The following is a 14,328-nucleotide window of genomic DNA, read 5'->3' on the forward strand; positions in this document are numbered from 1 at the left end:
TCCTTCATGGTTTTCTAACTCATGTTCTTTGTACATTTTGTTATAACACTTTAATTTGTCTTCTTGAGCTGCCCAAGAAAATTTATGTTCATGTCTTTTACTTCTTAATTTCTTCAATTTGTCTTAGCTACTCCACAATTTCAGAGTAAGTTTAGAGTCTCTTCTGACATCCATTTGGTTCTCTTTCTTTCTTTAAAAATACATTGCATGGGATAAATCTCGTGCATCAGACTGTTCCACATGTTGAAATGCAAGGATTTCACCTTCAGTACTAAGGTGAGACTGACCCAAGCAATGGTATTTTAGTTGCCTGATAGGCATGTGAAAGTTGAGCATTACTTAAAAAAGATTAAAGAAAAATAAATACACTAAAAATATAGTACTGGTGAAGAATTTTCAAAGGCCCATAGATTACCAAAAAACAAACAAATTAAAAAAAAAGAACAAACAGATGTGTCCTGGAAGAAGTATAGCCAGAATGCTCTATAGAAGCAAGGATGATGACATTTTACCTAGTATTTTAGACATGTTATCAGGAGCGACCAATCCTTAAAAAAGGACACCATGCTTGGTAAAGTGGAAGTCAGAAGAGATTGAATCTTGCTTGTAATCATAGACTATGTCATGCAAATGAAGTGAACGATGAAGACAAGAGCTGAAATGACAGTTTCAAAGGGAGGCTCCAGAAAACAAAGTCAAATATTGTAATGAAATGTGCAATGACCAAAAGGTAGAAAACAGAAGAGAACATGCTTAGCATCTTAAACTGAAGTGCTCAAAAAATAATTCAAGCCAGCAGATGTAACATTTAGAGACTATAGGGGCACAATATTGTATAATGCAATAAATATCAACAGATGTTGGAAAGAATACTCATTGTACAAAAAGGAACTAGCTGACATTCAACCCATTCAAGAGGTGCCATATGAGCAAGGAGCACTGGTGATGAAGAAAGAAGGGCTGCGGGGAGGAGACCAGCCAGTCAGGCTGCAGGATAGCAATGATGAAACAAACATACAACTCTCCTCTAGTTCCTAAATGTTTCCTCCCCACCTACTACCATGATCCCAATTCTACCTTACATACCTGGCTGGACCAGAGGATGTACACTGGCACAGATAGGAACTGGAAAAACAGGGAATCCAGGATAGATGAACCCCTCAGGACCAGTGATTGGAGTTGTGATACCTGGAGGGTGGAGGGAATGTGAGGGAGAAAGGGGGAACAGATTACAAGGGTCTACATATAACCTCCTCCCTGGGGGATGGAGAGCGGAGAATTAGGTGAAGGGAGACGTTGGATGGTATAAGGTATGTCAAAATAGTAATAATTTATAAATTATCAAGGGTTCATGGAGGAGAGGGGTGGGGAGATAGGGGAAAGATAAGGAGCTGATACCAAGAACTCAGGTAGAAAGCATATGTTTTGAGAATGATGATGACAATATATGTAGAAATTTGCTTAACACAATGGATGTATGTCTGGATTGTGATAAGAATTGTATGAGCCCCCAATAAAATGATTTTTTAAAATTTTAAAAATGTTTATCTCCCTCTGCCCCCCCTCACCCCCCAAAAGAAGTCCAAGATACATTGAAAGCATTAGCCAAAAACAAGGATCCAGGAGTTGATGAGCAATCAATTGAAAGGTTTCAACACGCTGAAGAAGCACTGGAAGCACTCATTTCTCCTTGCCAGGAAATTTGGAAGACAGCTAGTTGACCAAGTGACTGTCAGAGATCCAAATCTGTACCCATTCCAAAGAAAGGTGACCCAAGAGAATGCTCAAATCATAGAACAATATCATTGATATCATATTCATTGACAGGTTGCTGCCAGAAGTTCCAGTTGGAATTTAGAAAAGAATGCAGCACAAGTGATGTTACTGCTGACATAGGTGGATCGTGGGTCGAAGCAGAGGTAACTTAGAGATGTTAACTTACATTTTGACTATGCCAAGGCATTCAGCTGTGTGGACCCTAACACTGTATGGATGGTATTAGAAAAATGGGAATCCCAGAAAACGTCATTGTTCTCATACAGAATTTACATGTGAATCAACGGGGTGTTATATGAACAGCACAAGCAGACTGCATGGTTTAAAATCAGGAGACGTGCATCATGGTTATATACTCTTACCAAATTTCATTCCAAATAATCAGAAAAGATGGATTATATGAACAAGAATGTGGCATTGGGACTGGAAGAAGGCTTATTAACAAGCTATGATATGTAAATATCACAACCTTCCTTGCTGCAAGGGAGGAAGACTTGAAGCACTTGCTGGTGAAGATCAAGCAGCCTGCAGTGTGGATTATAATGCAATGTAAGAAGGTCCAAATCCTCACACCTGGGACGTTAGGTAACATCATGATAAATGCAGAAAAGATTGAAATTGTCAAGGATTTTTTTCTTTTTTGGATCTACAATCTATGCTCATGGGAGCACCATTTAGAGTTTCCATCGATCAGTCTCTGCACAAGACTCTGGGGTTAGACTGTTGAAATAAGGGCGGTTTCTTTGAGGACTGAGTTGTGCCCGAGTCCTACTAGGGTACTTGCAATGGCCTCATTTGGGGCTGAAATTTGTACATTGAGTCAGGAAGACAGAATTGCTGCATTTGAATGGTGGGTGTTGGCAAAGAACATTGAAAGGACTATGCACTGTGAGGCAGTTAGATAGTTCTACGTCAATTTGAAGTTGTAGGAAAGTGTAGGAGTGGAATCTGATCATAGCCTGATGGTGACTCCCTGGTGTGTGTCCTCTTATAAGCGGTGGAAACGGGAAATTCCATCTCTCTCTGCCATTTCATTGTTCTACTTTCTGGGTCTCTACTGAAGACTGAAAGCTGTTGGTGTCCTGCCATGTTTCCACCAACTTTGGATGCTTGCTACTCTGTAATCACAGACCTGTGATCATTCTGCCTCACCACTCATGGTTCTGTGTCAGTGGAATGTGGCTACATGAGCCAGAAGAGGAACTTCTAGACTGGAATTTTACTGGTCTCTGGCGCTTTCTTGATGTAAAGTTGCTTCTTAATATAAAGCTCTTTCTTATACCTTGATGAGGGTCACTGGATTTGTTTCTCTAGTCAACCAGACCAAACAGACCTCTAAAAGTACAATCTATCTTGGAAGAAGTATGGCCAGAGTGCTCCTTAGAGACAAAGATGGAAAGATTTTGCCCTACTAATATTGGACATGTTGTCAGGAGAGACCAGTCCCTGGAGAAGGACATCGTGCTTGGTTATGTGGAGGGGTAGCAAAAAAGAGGGTAGGCGACGAGCCAATCAGAGTGCAGGATAGCACCGATGACAAATACACCTTTCCTCTAGTTCTTTAATGCTTACCCTCCCCCGCCCACTATCATGACCCAGATAGTGGGCATGTACACATGTACAGATAAGAGCTGGAAACACAGGGAATCCAAGACAGATAAACCCTTCAGGACCAATATTGAGAGTAGCCATACCGGGAGGGTAAGGGAAAGGTGAGGGTAGAAAGGGGGAACTGATCACAATGATTTACTTATAACCCCCTCCCTGCGGGACAAGCAATAGAAAAGTTGGTGAAGGGAGACATTGGCCAGTGTAAGACATGAAAAAATAATAATAAATTATCAAGGGTTTGTGAGGGAGGCAGGAAGGGAGGGTGGGGAAGGGAGGGGAAAATTGAGGAACTGTTACCAAGGGCTCAAGAAGAAAGAAATTGTTTTAAAAGTGATGATGGCAACAAATGTACAAATGTGCTTGACACAATGGATGGATATATGGATTGTGATGAGTTGTATGAACCCCCAATAAAATTATTCATAAATAAATAAACAAAGAAACAAACAAATGCTGCTTGGTAGAAATGCCAGATTAATGAGGAAGAAAAGAAAATGATGATGGCAACATATGTACAAATGTGCTTGACACAATGAATGTATGCATGGACTGTGATAAGAACCATAAAAACCACCGATAAAATGATTAAACACACACACACACAAGAGGGTAGGCTTCAATGACATGGATTGACACAGTGGCTGCAAAAGCGGACTCATGCATGGGAACAACTGTTAAGATGGCACAGGGCCAGATAGTATTACAATGAAAACATTCCGCTGTGCACAGGGTCACAATGGGTTGAAAGTGATTCGATGGCAATAAACTGGAATGGACCTGAGGGCAGTTGGTTTCATTTGTTTGCGTTATTACACCTTAGTGTATTGAAAATTTTTTCACTCAATGGGTTGTCATATTGTATCTATTAGAACAAATAGATTATTTAAAGATGTACACTTAATCACATGGGTAGTGTAGCATAATCTAGTAGTAACATTAGGATGAAATACAAAAAATATTAGTAATTTGGGACTCTGGACAATTCTGTTTCAATATGTGCTGGTGGCCGTTTTTGCAGAAAACATGATTTCCTCATCTCACATGGGAATTATGGGTCAATACTAAAAGATCCACATGGTGTGTTTAGATTTATAAAATTAAATATAGAAACATTGCATTTTAACTATTGTCATAATCAAATACTTGGAAGATCATAGCGCATTTACACACGCTGATGAGTATAAATATGTCTGACTTGCAAAAACATCTCAAATGTTAATGTTGTGTATTTTGCTCAACAATTTGATCGCCAGATGTCTTCTGGAGAGAAAGAAACAATATAATATTTTATGTGCACAACCAGAATGCTACTCATTTTTACTATAGATAAATATGCTGTCTTTGTTCATTTTTGTGTGTTTTGCTTTGACTAGACTCTCCAATACAGTGTTGCATAGAAGAAGTGATGGCAGACATGCTTGGCTTATGCAGCTGTAAGAGGGTGGCCGAGGCTTTCACCGTGGGTAAGATGTTTGCTGTAGGGTTTCTGTAAACATCCTTCATCTCATTGAAAACTTCTCTTCCCTGGTTTCTTAGGGTTTCTTTAAGAAATGGAAGCTGGTGACTCATTTTTAGCTTTACTGAGTACTACTATTGTAATGTTAATAATTGTCTATATCCAACAATGTTTTTATATTTTCCCATCCATTGAGTTTATATATATATATATATATATATATATATATATATATATAATTACGTAATATGCTTTTGTTTGGGGGCAGGGGTAAGTCAGAAGATACATTTAAATATGGTTTTTAAGGTTTATGGACAATGTTTTGTTCAAATGAAACATGTTAATTCTTATCCTGAATGATTAATGGTTTAGTTTGTAATAGGGTAGGGTCTCCATTATCTTCTTCCATGTTCTGTGGTTCTCTTTTCTTCAGTATATTTTATGAGTTAGAATGCCAGTTTCTTGTTTTCAAGTCATTATTAACAATCACAAAACATCCTTAATCGTTTGTTTCTCTTTGAAATTAAATCTTCAAGTATCTCATCTTTGTCATTTGCTCTGTATGGAAGTCTTTTCTTCTAGAATTTGGAACTCTGGTTATCCTTTTTCATTTGAGCAATCTACCCAGCCTGTGTCTCTACCTTAAGCAGTATTCTCTATTCCTGAGAATTATACGTTCTTTTTAACACAGAGAAGCAAAGGTGGCAGCTTACTTGTTCATTTTCTCTGTGTAATTATGCATTTGGTATAATAGTGGCTAAAAGTAGACTCCTTAGTTTGGTTCACAATGACCCATTCTATTCAATATCAATTACTAGCACAGGGAATTATTGCTAATGATTCAGGACCTATGTCCACATGAGCACTAAGCAGAGTAGAGAAGGGATAGAAAAGTCTTGTGGTTGACAGCAAGCACATGGGCATGGGGTATTCGGATTCTGGATTTTCATCTTTATTCATCATGTACTATGTTATTTTTTATTCGATAAGGTAGTATTATCAAATAAAATACCTCGTTGTTTCTCATTCGAAAACAAAGACTTACGTTTGACTTTAAGGGTCGGGAGGCCACAAAACTGGGAAAATAGATGGAAAATATACAATAATACATATATTTTTCAGCTAACAACTTCATGGATGCCTTAGTTCATAATTGGAAGTTTTAAAACCTCAAACTCTGAAACATCTAAAATGTGAATTGTATGAAAATGAAGATTTTTTTTTTCACTCACTAAAGTGCTTTGTATTTGGGGTTCATGGCTTATAGATAATGGCAGGAAGAATGTTTTCCATAATTGTAATCAAAAGCAAAAAATAATAAAATCTTTTTCTAGTTTGCATGAGGGTGACTTAACCATGTACTACTCATAGACTTTTTCATGTCAATTTTTCCATCAAAATATTTTATAATTATCGGATTTAACTCTGTGTGTGGTAGATGTGTATCTCATTGAGTTTGTGTCATGAATGCTGCTTATTTTTCCCTATAGGCTATACTGTCTTTGCTTGATAGCCTATTTCAATTTATTGAAAATAAACCCACGGCCATTAAATGGACTCTTAATTATAGCACAGAGTAGAACTGCCATGGGGTTTCTGAGGCTACTTCCCTGTGAAACCAGCATGCTGTAGTTTACTGATACCCCTGACGAATAACATTGGGAAGTGTGTCCAGATACCTGTTAAGAATACTAATTAAGTATCTGTTAGGTATGTTACTGAAATCCAGAAGTTAGGATACATCTAACAGAGACTTTATGGATACAAATCTCCCTTTAAAAGTCCTGTGATCTAGCCATGTTGCAATATAATCAACAATGCTTTTGCAGATGATATTTTCTATCATATATTCCCCAAAGAGAATAACTATAAAAAGGACATTTTCTTCCATTCTGAAGCTAATAACAAACAGCAAAACATTTACTACTCTATATGCACTCTTTTTATTTTATAATCTCCAAAAAGTGTTTATATTTTTAGAATAATATCTTATATACGGTTTCTTTATCTTATATTAGATTTTGACTCACTCTAGGGAGGAAAGCAATGCATCTTTAATTACAGGCCGTAAGTGATTATTTAACACCTGCCGTTGGAATAAATATGAATTAAAGAATTAGGTAAGTTTATTTAAAACAGAACTTTTTTTAGAAAATATATCTAGATTAATTTCCCATATTTGGGGATAAAATGAGTAAGAGGAAAGTGAACACTAAGATAATGCTATTCGTTTCTCATCTGTAATTAATCAGTGGGGACTTGACCTGGGAAAATGCATCAGCCAGTCTTTGTCTTAGTTGGCTACTACTGCTATAATAGTTTAAGTGGACGGCTCTAAAAAACACATTCTTTACTAGGCTACAAGTTCAAATTCAGAGTGTCAGCTTTAGGGCAAGGCCCTCTTTTTCTTTGGTTCTAGGAAAATGTCCTTGTACTATTTCAATATCTGTGGGCACGGTGTCCCTTAAAGATGGGTCTCCTTCTGTTGTGGCATTTCCCCTGATTCTAGGAGGTGCAAAGCTCATGAACCCCGTGTCCAAAGGACATGGTTCAACTCCTGGATCTCCTTTCTTGGAACCTTGGCAATATGTACCCCTCTTTCATCACTTCTCTCTTTATCTGTTATCAAATATAAAGCATAGGAGACCACACACCAGAGGCACGCTCCTTAACTTAGATCAAGGCTATGATTGGATTTAGGACAGTCACAAGATTTCACTAATTTCACAGTCAGTTCATTGTCCTCATGACTTTTAAGTATAAAGAAAAGGCCAATTATTTTTTTTCATGTAGTTAAAACTTAGGAATAATAAACGAGGTACACAAACTAGATTATAAGACAGGCTTTGTAAGATACTAATGAAAATATTTAACATCTGAGAAAAAATAATGAAACTGTTCTTTCCATATTACTTCTCGATTGGTGTCCCCACTTGCGATATTCTCATTTATCTGAGCATCATTGGCTGTGTGATTGATCCGTACCCATCTTTTCGCTGCAGGAGTAGGAGCCCATTCCTTCAGAGGAAGGCCAGTTAGGCAATAGTCCTTGTGTTCGATATAGTAGAAGCTGGTGACTTCTTTTCTCTGAACATACTATGTTCGTCTTTGAAAAATCCCTTTCCACTTCTGCTGAACTTAAAAGAGTTGTTCTGAAAAATTTTTTTAGCTCTTTTAAAACTCTCAGGAATGTCATAATTCCCTCATAGTACCTCATCGGCATTTGAGGGGTAACAAAGCTGAAACAGATGACAGTGCATCACCCCCTGCTTGTTTGGCCCCCTTTCGCTCGACATTATATGTTTGTTTACTGAAGTAACAAAGGGGGTGAAAATGTAGTGTTTCATGACAAGTATAACAGCTTTTATGAAATGAACAAATACAACAAGCATAGTTCTGTTCAATTTTTTATACAGAGGCAGGAAAGGAAGATGACAGTGCGTGCTGAGACCTGCTGTTGTGTAGATAAACACTGAAAAAGTAAGGAATGTATTATGATCTCCACATGGAGCAGCTCCCAGTCCCTCACCACAGAGGACGCACTGACTACACGTGCCATTTAGCAAATGGTTCCCCAACCCAACCGGCGGAATCCCCACTGATGAAGGACATTGCATGCAAACTGTTTCTATAGACCAAGAAGTCATCCTTTCAGCAGAATAAAGAAACACAGCATGATATAAGATCAAGAAAACTAGGCTTCAGGATTGTACCCATTCACCATATTTATCTGGTCTGCATGGTAACGGGATCATCTAAGAATCGCTAAGGTACGAAAAACGGCACCAGGATGGAGGGACAATCTGTGAGATGGAGGCGAAACAACCTTGTTTGCTGAAAGCACGGAGGACTTGAAGCACTTGCTGGTGAAGATCAAAGAATTACTATTATCATTTTCATTCAATGTAAAGAAATCAGAAATCCTCGCTACTGGACTAATAGACCGCATCATGATAAACTGAGAAAGAATTGAAGTTGTCAAGGATTTCATCCTGATTGTGTGCACACTCAGTGTTCATGGAAGAGGCAGTCAAGAAATTAAGTCAAGTAGTATATTAGGCAAATCTACTACCTAAGACTTCTGCTGCTGACCTTTCACTGTTCACCTTTTACAGACATTAAGTACTGTTATTTTTGGAGTGGTCTCTAGGTGACGCCGCTAGTGCTAATCTAAATGATGGTAGTTAGAACTGCCCCACTGGTACCATGCAAGAACACGTATAATCATCTCGTCTGTAAACACTATAGCTGAGAAAACCCTCGGAGCTATTCTGTAAGTAACATACGGTTCCTCATAGTCAGAATCGGCTCAATGGCCACTAAAAACAGCATTAGTATTTTAATAAAGAAAATCAAATAACTGTTGTTTTTGTCATATTATAAATATATCTGTCCTACAATGTTTCCAGTGCAACTTTTTACAGGTGACAGCCGTCACAATCACTAGCTCTGCAAGCCTCCCTTAAGCAAAGCAACTTCCCTGTCACTTTGACCTCTCCCTTTCCCTGTTCATCCCACAACATTAGTCTCTACACATATGATTTTTTTGGTCTTTTTATACAGGCGAGGTTATATAAACTTTGTCTTATATAGCGAGACTATACAAAACATATCTTTTGTTGTATTACTTCACTCAGAATAACTGTTTTAAGACTCGATCATATCATAGAATATTTCAAGATTTTATATCTTCTATGTATTGGCAGAGTAGTATCTTAATGTATGTGTATACTATGTATTTATATCCATTAATATGTTCATGGATATTTATGGAAAGGTAAAAATTTATTTTATCTCTTGTCCATTGTGAATAGTGCTGCAATGAATATTGGTGTAAACCATCTATTTAAATTTCTGTTTTGACTCCTAAAGGCCAACAAACAGTCCTTGAACTAACTACAAGCTTTTCTTTATTGTTGTTGTGTTTTGTTTTTTTTGTCATTGGATTGTTGTTGTTGTTGTGGTCGCTTGGTTTTGCTCTGTCTTGTTTTTGTGCATGTGATTATTTCTGCAGGTCTGTCTAAATAAGATAGGCTGGATGAACAATCTGGAGGAGAAAACGACGGGACCAACAGTTCAGGGGGACATGTGAGAGGGAGAGGTGGTGGGAAATGAAGCGGTGTTAACAAACCCAGGGACAAGGGAAAAACAAATGATCTAATTCGGTGGTGAGGAGGGTGTAGGAGGCCTGGTCGGGTGTGACCAAGGGTAATGTAACCAAGAGGAATTACTGAAACCCAAAAGAAGACTGAGCATGATAGTGGGACAAGAGGAAAGTCAAAGGAAATAGAGGAAAGAGCTAGGAAGCAAAGGACATTTATAGAGGTCTAAATAAAGGCCTGTGCATATCAAATATATTTACATATGAGGATGTGGAAATAGATCTATGTGCATATATGTAAAGGTTTAGTATTAAGGTAGCAGATGGACATTGGGCCTCTATTCAAGTACTCGTTCAATATGACAATACTTTGTTCTACTAAACTGGCATTTCATGATGCTCACCTTCCCGACACAATTGCTGAAGAGAAAGCGGGTGCATAAGCAAATGTAGGAAGAAAGCTGATGCTGTCGGCTATAAAAAGATATAGCATCTGGGATCTTAAAGGCTTGAAGGTAAATAAGCAGCCATCTAGCTCAGAAAAAACAAAGCCCACATGGAAGAAGCACAGCAGCTTTTGTGATTATGAGGTGCCGAAGGGATCAGTTATCAGGCATCGTCAGAACAAAAAAAATCATATCATTGAGAATAAGGGGGAGTGTGGAGTGGAGATCCAAAGCCCATCTGTAGACAATTGGACATCCCCTTATGGAAGGGCCACAGGGAAGAGACGAGCCAGTCAGGGTTCAGGGTAGCAACGATGCAACATACAACTTTCCTCTAGTTCCCAAATGCTTCCTCTCCCCTTCCCGCCTACTATCATGATCCCAATTCTACCTTACAAACCTGGCTAGATCAGAGGATGTACACTGGTACAGGTAGGAACTGGAAACACAGAGAATCCAGGGTGGATGGTCCCTTCAGGACAAGTGGTGAGGGTGACGATACTGGGAGAGTGGAGGGATGGTGGGCTGGAAAGGGGGAACTGATTACAAGGATCTACATATAACCTCCTCCCTGGAGGACAGACAGCGGAAAATTAGGTGAAGGAAGACGTCGGACAGTGTAAGATATGATAAGATAATAATTTATAAATTATCATGGTTCATGAGGGAGGGAGAGGGGGAAAGAAGGGGGAAAATGAGGAGCTGTTTCCAAGGCCTTAAGTGGAGAGCAAATGTTTTGAGAATGATGAGGGCAATGAATGTACAAATGTGCTTTACACAAAATATATGAATTGTGTTAAGAGTTGTATGAGCCCCTAATAAAATGATAAAAAAAAACTCTGTTTTCAAATCTTTTTAAAGCATATGAGAGGACTTCAAAAAATTTTTAGAAAGACAAAATTGAAAAGTAATCGAATTTTTACAGGAAGTTTTTGGACTACTTGTATAACTAGAAGTATAATTCTAGAACTGTTGCTATTTTTTGTTTGTTTTGTTGAGTTACAGTTGCATCTTTGTTTGAAAATCTCATTTGTATTGTTAGTTTTTTGAATGAGTCTGAATATTGTTTTTTTCACAGTAATAGTTAAAAGGTCTCCATGATCATGTATCCTCATCAAAACTCATTTTCTATTTTATTTTCTTATCTTCGGGTTGGGCTTTGATCCTAACGGTTGGCAGTTCAAAACCAATGCAGGAGAAATCTGGACTGACTACTTCTGTAAACAGTTACAGTCTTGGAAACCTACAGTCTGAGTCAGTATTGACTGGATGCACCAAGAGGGAGTAGTTATCGTAGTGCAAGTAAAGTGGTATCTCATTGTTGTGATTTGGATTACTCTGAAAAATAATGAAGTTGAATATATTTTTATGTGTTCAATCATTGAATGCTCTTTTTGGTGAAATATCTATACAAGTCCTTTGCCTGTTTTATGATTTAGTTATTTAGAATTTTATTACTTTAAAATTATATATATGTATTCATATATTTTAGTTATTAGCTTATCATAGATATAAATTTTGAAGATATTCTCTCAGTCCATAGTTAATCTTTTCACTTTTTAGATAATGATTTTTGATCATCTTTTTGGTTTTAAAACATATCATACAGTCTTAGTAATAAAAAATCTGATAATGGTATAGCATTAAATACATACAAATAAAATAGAATTGAGGTCCAGAAATAAACCCACTCTTCTATGGTCAACTGGTTTTTGACAAGGATATTGATAAAATTGCATTCCAATATGTAGAAAAATAGAATAGAATTCAAACTTATAATGCACACAAAACAGTCAAAATGTAGTAATAATGTGCAAAATAAAATGAAATCCATGAAAAAATGTGGGAACAACCAGGCCTAGCTTTTTATTCACTATGAAAACAAAAGCACAAACAGCAGGAGGCACAATAAATACATGAGACCTCATAACCTGAAAACCTTCGCTCATCAAATATCAGCTTTTAGTGGACTTCTATCCCAAATAGGAATTGAATGTAGAATTTTCTCTCTCTTATTTTGATTATGGGTTCTCTGGTGGTACAGTAGATTATGGCTTGGCTGCTGATGGAGCCAGCAGTTAGAAACCACCAGCTGCCTTAGGGGAGAAATATGAAGTTTTCTCTTAGTGCAGAAACCTACAAGGACAAGTTTGCTCTGTCTTATAGGGTCAGCATGAGTCAGAATCTACCAGATGTTAGTGAGTTTGATTGCTGATTGAATGGAATCCCCTGTAAAGTTAGAAAAGAAATGTGCTGTGTCCTTATGAATTCTGATTTAGCTCAAATGGGAAGTGTCCAAGCAGTGCCATTATTTACAGCCTCCCAGGAGATTGTTAGGCTTTCAAGTTTTGAGAGCAGTTCTATATGATACTTTTCTTTTCTTACAAAATATTGAAGCCAATTTAATGTTTCCTCCATCAGTGTCTGGGTTAATATCATACAAAAAGTCAACTTCAGGAACTCAATAATATATTACTTATGAGTCCTCCCTTCTTTAGATCAACTGCTCTCTAACTGGCAATTTGAAATGTCCTATCTCCAGAGGGCTTAAGTCTTAAGAAGTTATTACCTTTACTCCTAAGGTGTAATGCCAACCTCTGTGGGTTGTCGCTATTCTTTGCAGTAGCTTCATCTCCTTCGCATTAATTTTCAATTGCTGGGAAACAAACTCTCATAAATAAAGTGGTCTAAACCACTCATTAAGCAGCTACAGTTTTATAAGTCAAATGTTAGGACATGAACTGGCTGGTTCATCTGGTTCAAAGCTCACAGAGCTATAATCCAACTACTGACTGGACTGAATTCCTGTTAGGGAATTCTGGGAAAATATCGCTTTTCAGCATAATCCAGTTGTAGGACCGAGGTTCCCATTTCCTTGGTAGTGTCTGCAGGAACTTGCCCTAACTCCTATTGGCTGCTTAGTGCCTCCCAGGTCACATCATGGACATTTATTTGCTTTCTCTCAAGCCATCAAATATGTGCACTCTGGCATCTGATCACAACTCTCTATAACCAAATGTAGAAAATCTCTAACTTTAAGGCATTTATCAACACCTGTGTTAGGCCAGGGTTGACTAGAAAAACAAATCCAGAGACATTCATATATGGCTAAACGAGAGCTTTATATCAAAGAGTAATTGTGTATGAAGAAAACATCCGAGCCCCATACAGATCAAGTCCATAAGTCTGATATTAGTCCATAAATCCATTACTACTCCACAAATCTCTCCTCAGACTCACGCAGCCACAAGCAATGATGCAGAATGCATGAAGATAATGGGTTGGCGAGGGAAAGAAAGTCTTGTGGATCCAATGGAGGTGGAAACAGAATAGGGATGGCACAGGTCTCGGCTGCATGGCTCTCTCAGGTCTCAGTATGGCTTCACATGACTTGTCCACAGGAAGGTGAAGCAAAAAGGGAATGTGTCCCACTTCCAAGGAGGAAGAGAGGAAGTTCCCAGAATCCTCATGAGAAAACCATGCCCCCAAGGAGACATCATCAGGCGATTCAGAGACTAGACTCTACCCCGACTCGTATTTATCAAATTGGCATTGGAATTATGTAATGATCACAACACAGTTTTAGATACTTTTTGTCCAATAACTGATCTCATAGTGTTCTCCATTACTCAGATTCATGATGTAATCCTGGATCTCCATTTCTTCTTCATTTTTACATATGTTACCGTCATCATTTTCAAAACATTTTCTTTCTATTTGAGCCCTTGGCTTCTGCTCCTCTTCCCTCCCCCGGCCCCACCTTCCAACCCTCTTGGGCCCCTGATATATTATAAATTACTTTTAATTTCATATCTTACACTGCCCGCTGTCTCCCTTTGTCCATGTTATTGTTGTTCGTCTCCCTGTGCTACTGTAGTTGGTTCCCCGTTTCTTCCCCGTCTTCCTCCATCTTCTCCCTGCCCTCATGTTTATCACTA

This window comes from Tenrec ecaudatus, chromosome 3 (assembly GCF_050624435.1).
Source record: "Tenrec ecaudatus isolate mTenEca1 chromosome 3, mTenEca1.hap1, whole genome shotgun sequence".
Classification (NCBI taxonomy): Eukaryota; Metazoa; Chordata; class Mammalia; order Afrosoricida; family Tenrecidae; genus Tenrec; species Tenrec ecaudatus.